Below are 20,847 nucleotides of genomic sequence, written 5' to 3' on the forward strand. Positions count from 1 at the left end.
ATCCCGCTGACGTCCCTCTGCCTTATATCTCTGATATCACCACGGTGGTCGCCCAGCAATCCCGACAGATCGCCCATCTAACCCACCAGCTGTCGGAAGTATTCACCATTGTGCAGCAACTTCAGTCGCAACTTCAGCAGCAATCATCTCCTCCGCCAGCTCCTGCACCCCTTCCGCAGCGAGTGGCCACTCCTAGCCTCCGCCTGTCCTTGCCGGACAAATTTAATGGGGACTCTAAGTTTTGCCGTGGCTTTCTTTCGCAATGTTCTCTGCACTTGGAGATGATGTCGGACCAGTTTCCTACTGAAAGGTCTAAGGTGGCTTTCGTAGTCAGCCTTCTGTCTGGAAAAGCTCTGTCATGGGCCACACCGCTCTGGGACCGCAATGACCCCGTCACTGCCTCTGTACACTCCTTCTTCTCGGAAATTCGAAGTGTCTTTGAGGAACCTGCCCGAGCCTCTTCTGCTGAGACTGCCCTGCTGAACCTGGTCCAGGGTAATTCTTCCGTGGGCGAGTACGCCATACAATTCCGTACTCTTGCTTCTGAACTTTCCTGGAATAATGAGGCCCTCTGCGCGACCTTTAAAAAAGGCCTATCCAGCAACATTAAAGATGTTCTGGCCGCACGAGAAACTCCTGCTAACCTGCATGAACTCATTCATCTAGCCACGCGCATTGACATGCGTTTTTCTGAGAGACATCAAGAGCTCCGCCAGGAAAAATACTTAGATCTCTGGACACCTCTCCCACAGTCTCCACTGCAATCTGCGCCTAGGCCTCCCGCCGAGGAAGCCATGCAAGTGGATCGGTCTCGCCTGACCCTGGAAGAGAGGAATCGCCGTAAGGAAGAGAATCTTTGTCTGTACTGTGCCAGTACCGAACATTTTTTGGTGGATTGCCCTATCCGTCCTCCACGTCTGGGAAACGCACGCTCGCACCCAGCTCTCGTGGGTGTGGCGTCTCTGGATGCTAAGTCGGCTTCTCCACGTCTCACGGTGCCTGTACGGATTTCTACTTCAGCCAGCTCTTCCCTCTCAGCCGTGGCCTGCCTGGACTCTGGTGCTTCTGGGAATTTTATTCGGGAGTCCTTGGTGAATAAATTCCGCATTCCGATGACCCGTCTTGTCAAGCCACTCCACATTTCCGCGGTCAACGGAGCCAGGTTGGATTGCACCGTGCGTTACCGCACGGAGCCCCTCCTAATGTGCATCGGACCTCATCACGAGAAAATTGAATTTTTGGTCCTTCCCAATTGCACTTCCGAAATTCTCCTTGGACTACCCTGGCTTCTACACCATTCCCCAACCCTGGACTGGTCCACTGGGGAGATCAAGAGTTGGGGTCCCTCTTGTTCCAAGGACTGCCTTAAATCGGTTCCCAATACTCCCTGCCGTGACCCTGTGGTTCCTCCTGTATCCGGTCCCCCTAAGGTCGTTAGGGACTCTGCCTGCCACAGAAAATGCCTCTCCCCCCCTCCCAGTCCCTTCAGGCAAGCCTCTGTGTCCCCTCATGGCTCCCGTCCTTGTGTCTCCCTGCCCCGTGCCAAGCTTCACCCTCTGCCCTCCCTCCCCATTCCTACTCCTGCTGTACTGCCTGCCATTGAGGAAACCATTCATTCCTTCCCGGTGTCCTCATCCCAGGGGAGGCAGTCACCGGACAAAAAAAAGGGGAGACCTAAGGGGGGGGGTACTGTTACGCCTAGCGCTCCGGGTCCCCGCTCCTCCCCGGAGCGCTCACGGCGTCTTTCTCCCTGCAGCTCCCCGGTCGGTCCCGCTGACCGGGAGCGCTGCACTGTCATGGCCGTTGGGGATGCGATTCGCACAGCGGGACGCGCCCGCTCGCGAATCGCATCCCAGGTCACTTACCCGTTCCCGTCCCCTGCTGTCATGTGCTGGCGCGCGCGGCTCCGCTCTCTAGGGCGCGCGCGCGCCAGCTCCCTGAGACTTAAAGGGCCAGTGCACCAATGATTGGTGCCTGGCCCAATTAGTTTAATTGGCTTCCACCTGGTCCCTGACTATATCTGACCTCCTCCCATGCACTCCCTTGCCGGATCTTGTTGCCCTTGTGCCTAGTGAAAGCGTATTGTGTGTCTAAAACCTGTGTACCAGAACTTCTGCTATCCACCCTGACTACGAACCTTGCCGCCTGCCCCCGACCTTCTGCTACGTCCGACCTTGCTTCTGTCTACTCCCTTGTACCTCGCCTATCATCAGCAGTCAGAGAGGTGACCCGTTGCTAGTGGATACGACCTGGTCACTACCGCCGCAGCAAGACCATCCCGCTTTGCGGCGGGCTCTGGTGAAAACCAGTAGTGACTTAGAACCGGTCCACTAGCGCGGTCCTCGCCAATCCCTCTCTGGCACAGAGGATCCACTACCTGCCAGCCGGCATCGTGGCAGTTGCCATCTTTGCAGATTTTTCCGCCACCACTCTGCAAGCTCGCAGGACTTTGCTTCCCGTTACTCAAGCTCTGAGAGCAGCAAATGTGCCCTACAGATGGGGATTTCCCCTGAAACTTCTGATCCGCAAATACAATGCTCTACATGTGATCTATTCTCTCGATGAAGGACTGCATTTCCTGTCGGATCACCATATCCCCAAGATCTCCCCCAGTCGCAGACCTGCAGGAGCGAATCTCTCCAGGATTTCCAAGGACTGGTCAACCTCCTAAACTTATGTGGCATTTCTTACTCTTGCTAAGTACTACTTTGGCCTCTTGCGGTTGGTACTTGTCCTTAGGTTACAGTGTGGACTATTCCCCCACTCGCAGTTGTGAACCTCCATTGCTGGGGTTCCTGGACTTATGTTGTATTTAGTTTTTTTTTGTTTCTTTTAATGTTTTGTTTTTCCTTACCTGTGAAGTGCATTTCCTACATTCGCTATATACCTGTATTATGTGCCAATGATATGTCATTCCTGTATAACCCAGGAGAGGATTTTAATTGTATTCTTATCCGATGTGCTAAGCCTTACTCTTTCTGTACTTGATAGTAGTTAAAATATCCTGCATTAACGTGACTGGTTTGAACTCCACTAACAAACGGTCTTACTTATGGAAGGAGGCCCGCTCTATCAGATGCGATGTTCTCTGTGTACAAGAGACGCACCTACTAGAGAGGGATGCTTCCAGAGTAAAACTTCCCACATTTCCACACATTTACCACTCCCATTATACATCTAAATCCAGAGGCACTTTCATAGCGATTAGCAATTCTGTCTCCTTCTTGTTACAAGATGTAATTTCCGATCCAGTTGGGTGTTATGTCATTCTCATCTGTACGATTAATGCAATTCCTATAACCTTAATATCTATATATGCTCCTAACTGGAACCAGCTCCGTTTTCTCAACAGGGTAATAAGTCAGGCACGTAAGCGTAATTGGGGCTCCCTCATTATAAATGGTAATTTTAATCTAGTTATGGATCCCTCCATTGACTCCACGGCCTCTTCCCGCTCCCAGTCTATGTCGCTGTCGGATTGGGCATGGAAGCAGGAATTGTACGATTCATGGCGAATTGGTCATGGTACTGAGAAAGGTTACACTTTTCTTTCCCAGAGGCCCACACGTATTCCCGGTTGGACATGCTATTGGTAGATATAACATTATTACCCAAGATAGTTAATACCTCTATAGAGGCCATAACATGGTCTGACCATTCTCCGGTGTCTCTAATTCTCAATGATACAATCTCGTCTTTGACTACCTATCAGTGCAGTATTATGCCTTTCCTGCTGTCCCACAGGGAATACTCCCAAAAGCTAAAAGAAGACCTCTCAGAATACTTCTCTTTTAACGCAGACACTGTGAACTACGCAATATCCCTATGGAATTGCCATAAGGCGGTCATGCGCGGGTTATGTATAAAATACAGCTCATTACTTAAAAAACTTAGAGATCAAAAACTAACTCTTCTCCTCTCACAATTGCAAACTGCCGAGACAATTAATAGGAACACTCCTTCCGCAGACTCTCTGGACGCCTTACAGACAATAAGGGCTGACTTGAGATGCCACATGCTCACCTCCTATGAAAAAGCATACCTGAAGACCCAGGCTCGCTATTACTCCCAAGATAAACAGGCAGGTACGCTGCTTGCACAGATGCTTAAGGCAAAACAACTTAAATCTAGGTTCCCCTCGCTTATTCACCCCTCCTCGGGAGCTAAATTGGTCACCCCAACTGATATTGCGAATGGCTTCAGTACATTTTACGCTAAACTATACAACTTACAAGACACTATTCCGACCCCCCAAGACCATACCGCTTCTGTCACTCGGTATTTGGAGCAACTCCACCTACCTACCCTGACAGAACAACAGCGTCTGGATCTTAGTGCTCCTATTACCCCAGCTGAAGTCCAGCGAGTTATCGCTTCTCTCCCAGCTAATAAAGCGCCCGGCCCAGACGGCTTCAGCGGCGCCTATTATAAATCCTTTTCCCTCCCCCTGTCCCAACATTTCACAGCTTTCTGCAACTAAAGTATGTCCTCTGGGTCCCTCCCTAAGGAAAATCTTCAGGCCCTGATTACGACTATCCCTAAAGCAGGTAAACCCATGGATCTCCCACAAAATTTCCGCCCCATCTCCTTACTTAACCAGGATATCAAAATATACGCTAAAGTAATAGCACTCCGGCATTCTCCTATATTTCCTACCCTGATATCAATCCGGATTTGTGACGGGAAGGCAAACCTCTGATAACACACATTGATTGTTAAGCATCCTTTACCACATAGAATCCAATTCCACCCCTGCGCTCATTCTAGCTTTGGACGCCGAGAAGGCCTTCGACCGGCTTCGCTGGTCTTATGCCTTCTCGGCCCTCCAGGCAATGCTTTCATGGGTCCTATCGTCTGGGCTATACAGGCTCTATACACGTTCCCTTCTTCCAGGGTCCTTGTTAATGGGGCCTTGTCGGAAGAATTTCCGATAACTAACGGGTCCAGGCAGAGTTGCCCCCTGTCCCCACTAATCTACATTTTATCCATCGATCCATTAGCCCAGGCAATTAGGCTGAATGAGGGGGTTCGGGGAGTAACGGTGGGCAGCCAGAGACATGTGATCTCGCTATATGCCGACGATGTGATCCTGATGCTTACAAAGCCACAGGATTCTCTAGCTGAAGTTATGAATGTTATCTCAACCTTCGGACGGCTCTCCTATTACTCCTTGAACACTTCCAAAACACAGGCTTTACCATTAAATCTTCCCCGACATGTTCTAAATACCTTGAAAAACTCATATACATTTGATTGGAGATGACGGGATATTAGCTATCTAGGAGTCCGATTGGCATACCCTCATTCCTCCCTATACAATCTTATTTACGAACCCCTCCTTCAAGATCTAGGTACCGAGATAATGCGCCTATCCCGATTTGAGATATCCTGGAGTGGACGCATTTCCACTTTTAAGATGTTCCTGCTCCCCAAATTATTATTTCTGTTTCGATCCCTGCCCATTTCTTTGCCTGAATCCTTCTTCCGTTCTGCCCAGAAACTCCTTTCCAACTTTATATGGTCCAATAAAACTCCTTACTCATTAAATCCCCCGAATCAGGTGGCCTGGGTAGTCCCGATATCAAAGGCTACTATGTAGCTACTCTAGTCTCCTTGTTGAAACATTGGTGGTCCCCTCCCTCACGCTCCCCTTGGGTAGAATTGGAGTCCCTCTCCGTCTGCCCTCTATCCCTGAGAGAAACTATGCTTCTACCACTCTAGGATGTTCCTGATCCCCCTTTAACTCATCCACTGATTAAGGCCTCATATCAAACATGGAAATTCTATCTCTCCTCCACATTTCCAAGTGGCTTCCCGGTCCCGCAGGATATGCCCCTCTCAATTGTCCAATTGCAAACACAAGACCTTGACCTCCATAGTTGGCAACAGCGAGGCATTACGCTCAGGAGTCAGATTACTGATGACCATGGCGTGAGGCCTTTTTCAGAACTAGCTACTGAATTTCTGCTACTTAATAAAGATTTCTACATCTACCTCAGGATTAGACACTTTCTGCAACAACTACAACCCTCTAAATTGATGTTGGATAGACATACTTTTTTCTATCTATCTTCCTCCCAGCGTGGGTTGAAACCCCTTTATATTGCTCACACACGCTCGGATGAATGTATAAAATCCTACCCTATGAAGCACTGGGAGAGGGAACTGCACATATCCTTTGAGGTTAAAGACTGAAACGCTTCCTTTTGCCACACAAAATGAGCCTTCCTCTGTGAAACACGCCTAGAATCTGCCTACAAAACGAGAATGAAGTGGTACTATACCCCTGACAAATTACCCAGAATCTACCCTGGGTCTTCTGACAGATGCTGGTGGGGCTGTGGACAAAAAGGTACCTTGACACACAATTTATGGTCCTGCCCAAAGATTTTATCCTTTTGGACTGACATTTGTACATTACTAAACTCACTCCTACTCACCACACGTGACTGGCCTACCCACTCTATACTTCTTTTCCTGGATTTAGCAGCAATCCCCCCAATTGATAGGGACCTCTTTTGTATTGTGTGCATAATAGCGAAAACCGCCTTAGGCTTGGTCCACACTACGTTTTGTCCCATACGGGAGCGCATACGGCAGGGGGGAGCTAAAACCTCGCGCTCCCGTATGTTACCGTATGCGCTCCCGTATGTCATTCATTTCAATGAGCCGACCGGAGTGAAACGTTCGGTCCGGTCGGCTCATTTTTGCGCCGTATGCGCTTTTACAACCGGACCTAAAACTGTGGTCAACCACGGTTTTAGGTCCGGTTGTAAAAGCGCATACGGCTCAAAAATGAGCCGACCGGACCGAACGTTTCACTCCGGTCGGCTCATTGAAGTGAATGGCATACGGGAGCGCATACGGTCACATACGGGAGCGCGACCTTTTAGCTCCCCCCTGCCGTATGCGCTCCCGTATGGGACAAAACGTAGTGTGGACCCAGTCTTAACCCGACATTGGAAAAACCCCACTGTTCCCATGACGTAGTTCTTCAAAAAATCCATACCACATATGCATTCAAATACGTTATTGCTAGAGGTTCAGGTACCATGGTTAAATTCTCTAGAAGATTGGCACCATGGGAATCCTCCTCACATTTCAAACCATTGGAACACATCTGACCTGTCTCAGGCTGACTAAGACATCTTACTCACTCACTCCTGGTAACGTGCTTCACCGCAACTAGGAGCCTCCTTTCAGACCGATAGCCCGACAGACCTACGACTTGTTATGGGAGTACAGCTACCTACGATAAGACTACCACTCTTACTTTCACATTTTATTGCTATATTGGCAGGTTTGACAGTATCTTTTCTCCCGCTCCCACTTACCATGTTAAAGACACTTCATAAAGTCCAAGAGAATTATAGTTCACACACAACAGGTACTTTTACATTAGTGTTTACTGTTTATGTTTTTTCCTGTTAGTCTTATGATATTTGATCTGGTACAGCTGCTGTTAAAAGCTTTTTGTTTATCATGTGGCTTCTACTACGATCCCTTCTCTGCCTCTCTCCGACCTCTTCTAAATGCTACACTCTAATTTATATGCATTATGTCTACATGCTATGTTATATACTGATATATTTTATATGCTAGTTTATAATGTAGCTACACTCACCTTGACCTTCTCTGTTTTCTGTTATGTTCCCCAAATTAATAAAAAAAAACTATTGAAAGTAAAATATAATTTATTTGGAATGTCTATTTTCCTTACAAGCAGAGAGCTTCAAAGTTAGAAAAATTCAAAATTTTCAATTTTTCATCAAATTTTGGATTTTTTCACCAAGTGTCGAGAAAATTTTGCCACGAACATAAAGTAGAATATGTCACGAAAAAACTGTCTCCGAATCAGAATGAAAGGTAACTCACTCACTCCTGGTAACGTGCTTCACCGCAACTAGGAGCCTCCTTTCAGACCGATAGCCCGACAGACCTACGACTTGTTATGGGAGTACAGCTACCTACGATAAGACTACCACTCTTACTTTCACATTTTATTGCTATATTGGCAGGTTTGACAGTATCTTTTCTCCCGCTCCCACTTACCATGTTAAAGACACTTCATAAAGTCCAAGAGAATTATAGTTCACACACAACAGGTACTTTTACATTAGTGTTTACTGTTTATGTTTTTTCCTGTTAGTCTTATGATATTTGATCTGGTACAGCTGCTGTTAAAAGCTTTTTGTTTATCATGTGGCTTCTACTACGATCCCTTCTCTGCCTCTCTCCGACCTCTTCTAAATGCTACACTCTAATTTATATGCATTATGTCTACATGCTATGTTATATACTGATATATTTTATATGCTAGTTTATAATGTAGCTACACTCACCTTGACCTTCTCTGTTTTCTGTTATGTTCCCCAAATTAATAAAAAAAAACTATTGAAAGTAAAATATAATTTATTTGGAATGTCTATTTTCCTTACAAGCAGAGAGCTTCAAAGTTAGAAAAATTCAAAATTTTCAATTTTTCATCAAATTTTGGATTTTTTCACCAAGTGTCGAGAAAATTTTGCCACGAACATAAAGTAGAATATGTCACGAAAAAACTGTCTCCGAATCAGAATGAAAGGTAAAAGCATCCCAGAGTTATTAATACTTAAAGTGAAAGTGGTCAGATGTGCAAAAAACGCTCTGGTCCTACAGTGAAAATTGGCCTGGTCCTTAAGGGATTAAGGTGAAAATGGTCTTGGTCCTTAAAAGGTTAATATGGAATGAAAATTTACACTCTGCCCCCTTCTAACCAATATACAAAAATGAATTCTTCTGCAGTTAGAATCCAGAACATTCTAAGACTACATTCTCAATATGGAGAAATTAATTAATATATTTAATCTATTCTATTAAATTAGTCTATTCACCAATCTAAATGGAATCATTTCATACACATTATCCAAATTAGTCTTAATCAAATGGAATACCATTTTTCTGTATGTTACCAAGTCCATATGGGAATAAACTTTATGCTCCTAGGAAAGCTGGATGGTCAATCATCTCATTGTCATGGGTAGCTATTGTCCTGTACCAAGTGATCAGTCTGGCTTGCCAGGATTTACTTTAATCTTACCATGGCTCTCATGGCTCCCATTTTGTTAGACCTCTTTCTTTGTCTAATGCAGGACTGAGAGAGATAGATGATCTCTCTAAATGGTGGACCCCTCTAGGGAGGTCAGCTTGTCTTTGTGCTTCCTGTATCTTTGTCTGTGAGCATGTGTTTAACCCCTTAAGGACCGGGGGGGGGGGTTCCGTTTTTGCATTTTCGTTTTTTGCTCCTTGCTTTTAAAAAATCATAACCCTTTCAATTTTGCACCTAAAAATCCATATGAGGGCTTATTTTTTGCGCCACCAATTCTACTTGTAATAACGTCAGTCATTTTGCCCAATAATCTACGGTGAAACAGAAAAAAAAATCATTGTGAGACAAAATTGAAAAAAACCCCGCTGTTTTGTAAATTTTGTGGGCTTCCGTTTCTACGTAGTACATTTTTCGGTAAAAAGGACACCTTATCTTTATTCTGTAGGTTCATATGATTAAAATGATACCCTACTTATATAGTTTTGATTTTGTCGTACTTCTGGAAAAAATCATAACTTCATTTTTTGCGCTGTGATCTGAAGTTTTTAACGATACCATTTTTGCATTGATGGGACATATTGATCGCTTTTTATTCATTTTTTCATGATATAAAAAGTGACCAAAAATGCACTATTTTGGACTTTGGAATTCTTTTGCGCGTACGCCATTGACCGTGCAGTTTAATTAACAATATATTTTTATAATTCGGACATTTCCGCACCCGGCGATACCATATATGTTTATTTTTATTTACATTGTGTTTTTTTTTTATGGGAAAAGGGGGGTGATTCAAACGTTTAATAGGGGAAGGGTTAAATGATCTTTATTCACTTTTTTTTCACTTTTTTTTGCATTGTTATAGCTCCCATAGGGACCTATAATACTGCACACACAGATCTTTTACATTGATCACTGGTTTCTCATAAGAAACCAGTGATCGATGATTCTGCTGCATGAGTGCTCATGCCTTGATCTCAGGCACTGAGGAGTCATTCGGCGATCGGACAGCGAGGAGGCAGGTAGGGACCCTCCTGCTGTCCTGTAAGCTGTTCGGGATGCCGCAATTTCGCCGCGGCTATCCCGAACAGCCCACTGAGCTAACCTGCATACTTTCATTTTAGACGCAGCGTTCAACTTTGAACGCCGCGTCTAACGGGTTAATAGCGCGCGGCACCTCGATCAATGCCGCACGCTATTAGCCACGGGTCCCGGCCATTGTTAGAGGCTGGGCCCGACCCGGTATGACGCGGGGCCACACCGTGGCCCCGCGTTATAGATCGGGAGCGGACACATGATGTTCCAGTACGTCATGTGTCCTTAAGGGGTTAAACAGACTTTCTAATCATTAGACACGCCTCCCTAAATTGGAAATTCCCAATAAAAGTAGGTTGGGAGTGTACATATTGTAATGCGATGTCACTATATCACCCATAATACTGCTATGCCCAAAATACAATTTAGTGGCTTTTAATTAGCAACTTTTACTTGTCCGTATTCATTAAAATCGGAATCTGTAACTCTAGATAAGATAAGGATCAACTCTTGACAACTTTCAGCAATATAACATGGTGGAACCCCAGACATACTACGGACACCAGTCTCCCATATGCAGATGTGTGACGTCTCTCTCTGTCCAGTCAAATAGGTAACTAATTGTTAGTTATAATAACACGTTTCCCTAGACAGACATTCATTATCAAAGTCTATACTTGAGATGTTACCTTCCTTAAGAATGCAAAGACAGGCGGGAGCGAGCGCTTTGAAGGAAGTGGATGCGCGCAGGCTCCCGGGGACAAGGTAAAGTATTATGCCGGGGGACACTGGATAGGTGAACTAAGGGGGGTGGGGAGGGGGAATGGGTTGAGCGGAGCGGCGGGGCTGGGGGGGTTGCGGGCTGCGCAGCGGGGAGGGGGTACTCTGAATGGGTGAACTAAGGGAGAGGGGGAGTGAGTTGAGCGGCGCAACGGGGCGGGGGGGGTTGCGGGCTGCGTGGCGGGGAGCGGTATGTGCGGCCATCACAGATCTGGTGTTCCCCTATACAGGGTGCCTCCAGTTGTTTCCCCACTACAGCTCCCAGCATGCCCTGACAGCCAATAGATGTCAGGACAAGCTGGGAGTTGCAGTGGGGAAACAGCTGGAGGCACCCTGTATAGGTGAACTACGGGCAAAAGTGTCGGCCCCAGCAGGCATCAGTAACGTGGTACCTGCTGGGGAAGTCTGCCTGGTAGTGAGCACACTACCAGGCAGACAAAAAGTCATTTTTAATATGTAAAAAAAATAAAAATAAAGGCAGGGAGGGGGTTAGGGATAGATGGGTAATAGGCAGGGACAGAAAAAAGAAAAAAAGTGATGGTGGGAGCTACCCTTTAAGTAGGATAGACTTGGCTACAATGCATATATAGCTATATGGAATGTGTGTGTGAAGGAAAACGTGTGGGATGTCATTGCTAATATTCAGCTGTACACATGACAATAACATATGTCTTATTGATTACCTTATACTTAACCCCTTAAGGACCAGGCCATTTTTCATTTTTGCATGTTTTTTTTTCCTCCTCACCTTCTAAAAATCATAACACTTTCAAATTTTTACCTAGAGACCCATATAAGGCATGTTTTTTGTGCCACCAATTTTACTTTGTAATACCATCAATCATTTCACCACAAAATCTATGGCGAAACCAGAAAAAAAATAATATTTGAGGGGCAAAATTGAAAAAAGAAACACCATTTTGTAACTTTTGGGGGCTTCTGATTCTACGCAGTGCACTTTTTGGTAAAAATGACAGCTTTTCTTTATTCTGTAGATCTATACCGTTACAAGAATACCTAATGTATATCTTTTATTTTACTACAAAAATGGTATGTTTAAAACTGTCATTTTCTGACCCCTGTAGGTGGCCCATAGCAACGAACCACAAGGGCAGGATGGGCCCCCTAGTATCAAAGCACATCTGCATTCAGGGGTTGGGCACCTTCTGCGCTCTGATACCACGTCAATGTATTTGTTTATAGTTTATACTAATGCACCTTTATTATAATCTTAGGTAGCATTAAGGTTCATGGAACAGTGTTTGATTTTGGAACAGTGGTCTGTAAAAATTTAAAATTAAATTTTTCCTTTGCACAGCCCACTGTTCCAAAGATCTGTCAAACGCCAGTGGGGTGTATATACTCACTGCAACCCTTATTAAATTTTGTGAGGGGTGTAGTTTCCAAACTGGCATCACATGTGAGGGGTCCACTGTTCTGGCTCCACGGGGGGCTTTGTAATTGCACATGGCCCCCGACTTCTATTCCAACCAAATTCTCTCTCCAAAAGCTCAATGGCGCCCCTTCTCTTCTGAGCATTGTAGTTCTCCCGCAGAGCACTTTACATCCACATATGGGGTATTTCTGTACTCAGAAGAAATTAGGTTACACATTTGAGGAGGCTTTTTCTCCTATTACCCCTTGTGAAAATGAAAAATTTGGGGTAACACCAGCATTTTTGTGAAAATATTAAAACATTTTCATTTTCATGTCCAACTTTAGCAGAAATTTGTCAAACACCTGTGGGGTGTTAAGGCTCACTGTACCCCTTGTTGCGTTCCTTGAGGGGTGTAGTTTCCAAAATAGTATGCCATGTGGTTTATTTATTCATTTTATTTTTTTATTTTTTTTTGCTGTTTTGGCACTATAGGGGCTTCCTAAATGCAAGAAGCCCCTCAAAAACCATTTCAGCTCCCAGTTAAAAAGATACCCATATGCCTCCCCACCCTGGATATGTTCCCATAGACAGCCAATTGAATGCTATCCTCTCTCCCTCACCTGGTAGTTGTCACGACCCTTTGCACCCCCTACCCACCCCTCTCTCCCCTCTTTCCTCTCCTCCAGCCCCCCCTTCCCACCGATGACCTCACCCACTCGCCACCCTCCTATCCTCCCTTCCCCTCCCTCCCCTCCCCTCCCCCAATTTTTGGTTCAAGATGTTTGTCACTGGCTATGCCTAATTAGCCATTGGTACATCTATGTTCAGATAAGGTTTGGCTTACGACTACTACTATTGTACCATGGAATGTGCCTCAAAGGACTAGTTGTTGTCCTTATGTGATGTTTGTTATGCGTTTTAAAACAAATTAAAAGATATTTGATTAAAAAAAAAAAACATTTCAGCAAAATTTGCTTTCCAAATGCCAAATGTTACTTCTTCTCTACTAAGCATTGTAGTGCGCCTGTAGTGCACTTGACATCCACACATGGGGTTTTTCCATACTCAGAAGAGATGGGGTTAGACATTTTTGGGGGCATTTTCTCCTATTACTCATTGTGAAAATGAAAAATTAGGGGTAACACCAGCATTTTAGTGAAAAAAAAACAAATTTTTCATTTTCACGTCCAACTTCAGCAGAAATTTGTCAAAACCTATGGGGTGTTAAGGCTCGCTGTACCCCTTATTACGTTCCTTGAGGGGTGTAGTTTCCAAAATAGTATGTCATGTGTTTTTTTTTCTGTTCTGTCACCATATGGGCTTTCTAAATGGGACATGCCCCTTAAAAACCATATCAGCAAAATTTGCTTTCCAAAAGCCAAATGTGACTCCTTCTCTTCTGAGCATTGTAGTGCGCTTGTAGTGCACTTGACGTCCACACATGGGGTATTTCCATACTCAGAAGAGATGGGGTTATACATTTTGGGGGGCATTTTCTCCTATTACCCCTTATGAAAAATTAATAATTTGGGGGAAGATCAGCATTTCAGTGAAAAAAAAAATCAATTTACTCAGTCGACTTTAACGAAAAGTCGTCAAACACCTGTGGGGTGTTAAGGCTCACTGTACCCCTTGTTACGTTCCTTGAGGGGTGTAGTTTCCAAAATAATATGCCATGTGTTTTTTTTATTTATTTTTGCTGTTCTGGCACCAAAGGGGCTTACTAAACGCGACATGCCCCTCAAAAACCATTTCAGCTAAATTTGCTTTCCAAAAGCCAAATGTGACTCCTTCTCTTCTGAGCATTGTAGTGTGCCCGTAGTGCACTTGACGTCCACACATGGGGTATTTTCATACTCAAAAGAGATGGGGTTCATTTCTTCTTGTAAAAAATTTAAAATTTGGGAGAAGACCAGCATTTTAGTTAAAAAAAAATTATTTCCACAGTCGACTTTAACGAAAAGTTGTCAAACACCTTTGGCGTGTTAGGGCTCACTGTACCCCTTGTTATGTTCCTCCAGGGGTGTTGTTTCCAAAATAGTATGCCACGTTGTTGTTGTTGTTTGTTTTTGTTTTTTTTTGCTGTTCAGGCACCATAGGGGCTTCCAAAATGTGACATGCCCCTCAAAAACCATTTCAGCAAAATTTGCTTTTCAAAAGACAAATGTGACTCCTTCTCTTTTGAGCATTGTAGTGCGCCCCTATAGGGGATAGGGGATAGGGGATAATATGCCTGATCGCGAGAGTCCCGCCGCTGGGGACCCCCGGGATCATGCACGCGGCACCCCATTTGTAATCAGTCCCCGGAGCGTGTTCGCTCCGGGACTGATTACCGGCGAATACAGGGCAGGCGGCGTGGGATAAGATGTTTAACCCCTTAAGGACCAGGCCATTTTACACCTTAGGACCAGAGCGTTTTTTGCACATCTGACCACTGTCACTTTAAACATTAATAACTCTGGAATGCTTTTAGTTATCAATCTGATTCCGAGATTGTTTTTTCGTGACATATTCTACTTTAACATAGTGGTAAAATTTTGTGGTAACTTTCATCCTTTCTTGGTGAAAAATCACAAAATTTGATGAAAAATTTGAAAATTTTGCATTTTTCTAACTTTGAAGCTTTCGGCTTGTAAGGAAAATGGATATTAATTTTTTTTTTTTTATTCACATTTCCAATATGTCTACTTTATGTTTACATCATAAAATTTACGTGTTTTTACTTTTGGAAGACACCAGAGTGCTTCAAAGTTCAGCAGCACTTTTCCAATTTTTCACAAAATTTTGAACCTTGCTTTTTTTCAGGGACCAGTTCAGGTTTGAAGTGGATTTGAAGGGTCTTCCCATTAGAAATACCCCACAAATGACTGTATTATAAAATCTACACCCCCGAAAGTATTCAAAATGACAATCAGTAAGTGTTTTAACCCTTTAGGTGTTTCACAGGAATAGCAGCAAAGTGAAGGAGAAAATTTACAATCTTAATTTTTTACACTCGCATGTTCTTGTAAACCCAATTTTTGCCTTTTTACAAGGGGTAAAAGGAGAAAATGTATACTTATATTTGTAGCCCAATTTCTCTTGAGCAAGCACATACCTCATATGTCTATGTAAAGTGTTCGGCGGGCGCAGTAGAGGGCTCAGAAGCGAAGGAGCAACAAGGGGATTTTGGAGAGTACGTTTTTCAGAAATGGTTTTTGGGGGGCATGTTGCATTTAGGAAGCCCCTATGGTGCCAGAACAGCAAAAATAACCCACATGGCATACCATTTTGGAAACTAGACCCCTTGGGGAACGTAACAAGGAATAAAGTGAGCCTTAATACCCCACAGGTGTTTCACGACTTTTGCATATGTAAAAAAAAATAAAAATTTGTTTTCACTAAAATGTGTGCTTCCCCCCAAATTTCACATTTTTGCAAGGGTTAATAGCAGAAAATACCCCCCAAAATTTGTAACCCCATCTCTTATGAGTATGGAGGCACCCCATAAGTTGGCCTGAAGTGCATTATGGGCAAACTACAATGCTCAGAAGAGAAGGAGTGATATTTGACTTTTTGAGAGCAAATTTTTCTCGGGGGGCATGTCGCATTTAGGAAGCCCCTATGGTGCCAGAACAGCAAAAAAAACACATGGCATACCATTTTGGAAACAAGACCCCTTGAGGAACATAACAAGGAATAAAGTGAGCCTTAATACCCCACACGGGTTTCACGACTTTTGCATATGTAAAAAAAAATATTTTTTTTCACTAAAATGTGTGTTTCCCCCCAAATTTAACATTTTTGCAAGGATTAATAGCAGAAAATATCCCCCAAAATTTGTAACCCTATCTCTTCTGAGTATGGAGTTACCCCATAAGTGGACCTGAAGTGCACTACGGGCAGACTACAATGCTCAGAAGAGGAGGAGCACCATTGAGCATTTGGAGAGAGAGAATTTGTTTGGAATGGTAGTCAGGAGCCATGTGCATTTACAAAGCCCCCCGTGGTGCCAGAACAGTGGACCCCCCCACATGTGACCATATTTTGGAAACTACACCCCTCACAGAATTTAATAAGGGGTGCAGTGAGCATTTACACCCCACTGGCGTTTGACAGATCTTTGGAACAGTGGGCTATGCAAATGGAAAATTTAATTTTTCATTTTCACGGATCACTGTTCCAAAAATCTGTCAGACACCTGTGGGGCGTAAATGCTCACTGTATCCCTTATTACATTACATGAGGGGTGTAATTTCCAAAATGGGGTCACATATGGGGGGGTCCATTGTTCTGGTACCATGGGGGCTTTGTAAACACAAGTGGCCTTCAATTCCGGACAAATTTTTTTTCTTCAAAATCCCAATGGCGCTCCTTCTCTTCTGAGCATTGTAGTGCACCCATAGAGCACTTTACATCCACATATGGGGTATGCTCTTACTCAGAAGAAATTGGGTTACAAATTTTGGGGGGCTTTTTTTTTATTTTCCCTTGTGAAAATGAAAAATTTAGGGTGACACCAGCATTTTAGTGAAAACATTTTTTTTTTCATTTTCCCATCCAACTTTAATGAAAATTTGTCAAACACCTGTGGGGTGCTTAGGCTCACTATACCCCTTGTTACGTTCCGTGAGGGGTGTCGTTTCCAAAATGGGGTCACATGTGGGTATTTATTTTTTGGGGTTTATGTCAGAACCGCTGAAAAATCAGCCACCCCTGTGCAAATCACCAATTTAGGCCTCAAATTTACATGGTGCGCTCTCACTCCTGAGCCTTGTTGTGCGTCCGCAGAGCATTTTTCACCCACATATGGGGTATTTCCGTACTCAGGAGAAATTGCGTTACAAATTTTGGGGGCTTTTTTTCCTTTTACCTCCCGTGAAAATAAAAAGTAAAGGACAACACCAGCATGTTAGTGTAAAAAAAAATTTTTTTTCCACTAACCGGCTGGTGTAGACCCCAACTTTTCTTTTTCATAAGGGGTAAAAGGAAAAAAAGCCCCCAAAAAGCCCCACTGGTTGGAAAACCATCAGTTAGGTTCTGTTACCTAACTCAGTATTTTCCAACCAGTGTGCCTCCAGCTGTTGCAAAACTTCAACTCCCAGCATGTACTGTTCGCCGAAAGGCATGCTGGGAGATGTAGTTATGCAACAGCTGGAGGGATCACAACTACAACTCCCAGCATGCAGAGACAGCTGTTTGCTGTTTAGGCATGCTGGGAGTTGCAGTTTTGCAACATCTGGAGAGCTATAGTTTAGAGACCACTGCACAGTGGTCTCCAAACTGTGGAGCTCCAGATGTTGCAAAACTACAACTCCCAGCAAGCCTAAACAGCTCTCTGGGCATGCTGGGAGTTGTAGTTTTGCAACATCTGGAGGGTTACAGTTTAGAGACCACTATAGTGGTCTCAGACTGTAGCCCTTCAGATGTTGCTAAGTAACTCACCGGCTTCCGTCGTATCCAGTAAGCTGCGTCGCGGTCCTCTTCTTCCGCCGATCGTCGCCCGCTGCCGTCGCCGATGGGTAAGTGGATCTTCTGCGCCGGTCCCTGTCGGTTTCCCCGTCCTGCCCCGCCTATTGTGGGTGGGCAGAACAGGGAAACCGAAAGTAAACCCCTCCGCCCCCGATCTGCTATTGGTGGTCGCGTCTAGACCACCAATAGTAGAGATAGGAGGGGTGGCAACCATAGACCCGTAATGACCCAGAATCGGCGTAAATCGCAAGTGTGAATTCACTTGAGATTTGCGCCAATCGACGACATGGGGGGGTCTAATGACCCCCCTGGGCATTTGCGCGGGGTGCCTGCTGACAGATATCAGCAATCACCCCGGCCCAGTCCCCGCCCGGCGTGCGGCGGGGACCAAAATTCCCACGGGCGTACAGGTACGCCCTTGGTCCTTAAGTACCAGGGAGCTAAGGCGTACCTGTACGCCCTTGGTCCTTAAGGGGTTAAGCACCGGAGAACCCCTTTAAGATATGAAAGTTGAGCTGTGATTGGCTGCTGTGGGAAAAAAACTGACAAATAGGGTTTTAGGCTGATTGATAAATCTCCCTCATTGTGGACAATTTTATGCTTACAACTTTGTGGCAACGATTAGGGGAAGACCTTTTTCTGTTCCAGCAGGACTTTCTCACAATGCATAAAGCAGTGTTATCAAGGCAAGACAGGGCCTACTTAGAATTTATAATGTATGACATATTATGACTTGCTTAATATTGTTTGCTTACTACTTAACCTCTTCAGGACATAGGGCGTATGGATACACCCTGCATCCCGAGTCCTTAAGGACCGAGGGCGTATCCATACGCCCGTGGGAATTCCGGCCCCCACCGCTAGCCGGTTGGGGACCGTAGCCGGATGCCTGCTGAAATCGTTCAGCAGGCATCCCGGCATATCGCCTAGGGGGGTCATTATGCCCCCCCATGTCGGCGATCGCCGCAGATCGCTGGACAATTCAGTCCAGCGATCTGTGGCGATTCCGGGTCATTCGGGTCTCCAGTGACCAAGAATTACTGGCTGTTCGGGGCCGTCTCTGACGGCCCCGAATAGCCAGAGCCTGCAGGGGTGAGGTGGCACTGGTGCCACCTCACGATCGCCCTGATTCGTCGGCCGGATTACCGGCCGACCATTCAGGGCGCCTGCTGCGGGTGTCACTCCCGCACCCGCTCCGCCCCTCTTCCGGAGGACGTGAGCGGGTGCGGGATGTGCACCCCAGGTGCTGGGGACCCCGATCCCCGGCGTCAATGTTGGGATCAGGGCCCCAGGAGCAGCGGCGGCGGCGGGACTGACACCATGCGCTGGATCGTTGGATGTGAGTGACAGCCTCCTGCTATTGCTTAGCAACAGCTCCCAGCATGCAAAAAGGGCATGCTGGGAGCTGTAGTTATGCAACAGCAGGAGGCAGACAACCACAACTCCCAGCATTCCCTTATGGGCATGCTGGGACTTATGGTTTTTCAACAGCTGGAGGCACATGTTTTCTATGGAAAAGCTGTACAAACAGCTAAAGTGCATGCTGGGAGTTGTAGTGGTGCATCTGCTGGTTGCATAACTACAACTCCCAGCATGCCCGTTGGCTGTCTGTGACTGCTGAGAGTTGTAGTTATGCAACAGCTGAAGGCACACTGGTTGTGAAACTCAGAGTTTTTTTTTTACCTAACTCAGTGTTTCACGACCGGTGTGCCTCCAGCTGTTGCAACTCAGCAGTCACCGTACACCATGCACCGTACATGCTGGGAGTTGTAGTTTTGCAACAGCTGGAGGCACACTGGTTGTGAAACATTGAGTTGGGTCACAAACTCAGTGATACATAACCAGTGTACCTACAGTTGTTGCAAAACTACAACTCTCAGCAGTCACCGACAGCCAACAGGCATGCTGGGAGTTGTAGTTATGCAACAGCTGGATGTCCGTCCGTCCCCCCCCAATGTGAACGTACAGGATACATTCACATGGGCGGAGGATTACAGTAAGTATCTGGCTGCAAGTTTGAGCTGCCGCAAACTTTCTGCTGCAACTCAAACTGCCAGCGAGAAACTACTGTGAACCCCCGCCTGTGCGACTGTACCCTAAAAACGCTACACTACACTAACAAAAAATAAAATAAAAAGTAAAAAACACTACATATACACATACCCCTATACAACCCCCCTCCCCTCCCCAATAAAAATGAAAAACGTCTGGTACGCCACTGTTTCCAGAACAGAGCCTCCAGCTGTTGCAAAACAACTCCCAGTATTGTCGGACAGCTGTTGACTGTCCAGGCATGCTGGGAGTTTTGCAACAGCTGGAGGCACCCTGTTTGGGAATCACTGGCGTAGAATTCCCCTATGTCCACCCCTATGCAAGTCCCTAATTTAGGCCTCAAATGCGCATGGCGCTCTCACTTTGGAGCCCTGTCGTATTTCAAGGCAACAGTTAAGGGCCACATATGGGGTATTGCCGTACTCGGGAGAAATTGTGTTACAAATTTTGGGGGGTATTTTATGCTTTTACCCTTTTAAAAATGTTAAATTTTTGGGAAAACAAGCATTTTAGGTAAAAAAAAATATTTTTTTTTACATATGCAAAAGTCGTGAAACACCTGTGGGGTATAAAGGTTCACTTAACCCCTTGTTACGTTCCCCGAGGGGTCTAGTTTCCAAAATGGTATGCCATGTGGTTTTTTTTTTGCTGTTCTGGCACCATAGGGGCTTCCTAAATGCGGCATGCCCCCAGAGCAAAATTTGCTTTCAAAAAGCCAAATGTGACTCCTTCTCTTCCGAGACCTGTAGTGCGCCAGCAGAGCACTTTTCACCCCCATATGGGGTGTTTTCTGAATCAGGAGAAATTGGGCTTCAAATTTTTAGGGGTATTTTCTGCTATTACCCTTTTTAAAAATTAAATTTTTTTGGGAAAACAAGCATTTTAGGTAAAAATTTTTTTTTTTGACGTTTGCAAAAGTCGTGAAACACCTGTGGGGTATTAAGGTTCACTTTATCCCATGTTACATTCCTCGAGGGGTCTAGTTTCCAAAATGGTATGCCATGTGTGTTTTTTTTGCTGTTCTGGCACCATAAGGGCTTCCTAAATGCAACATGCCCCCCAAAAA

The sequence above is a fragment of the Hyla sarda genome, chromosome 7 (genome assembly GCF_029499605.1).
Source record: "Hyla sarda isolate aHylSar1 chromosome 7, aHylSar1.hap1, whole genome shotgun sequence".
NCBI lineage: Eukaryota > Metazoa > Chordata > Amphibia > Anura > Hylidae > Hyla > Hyla sarda.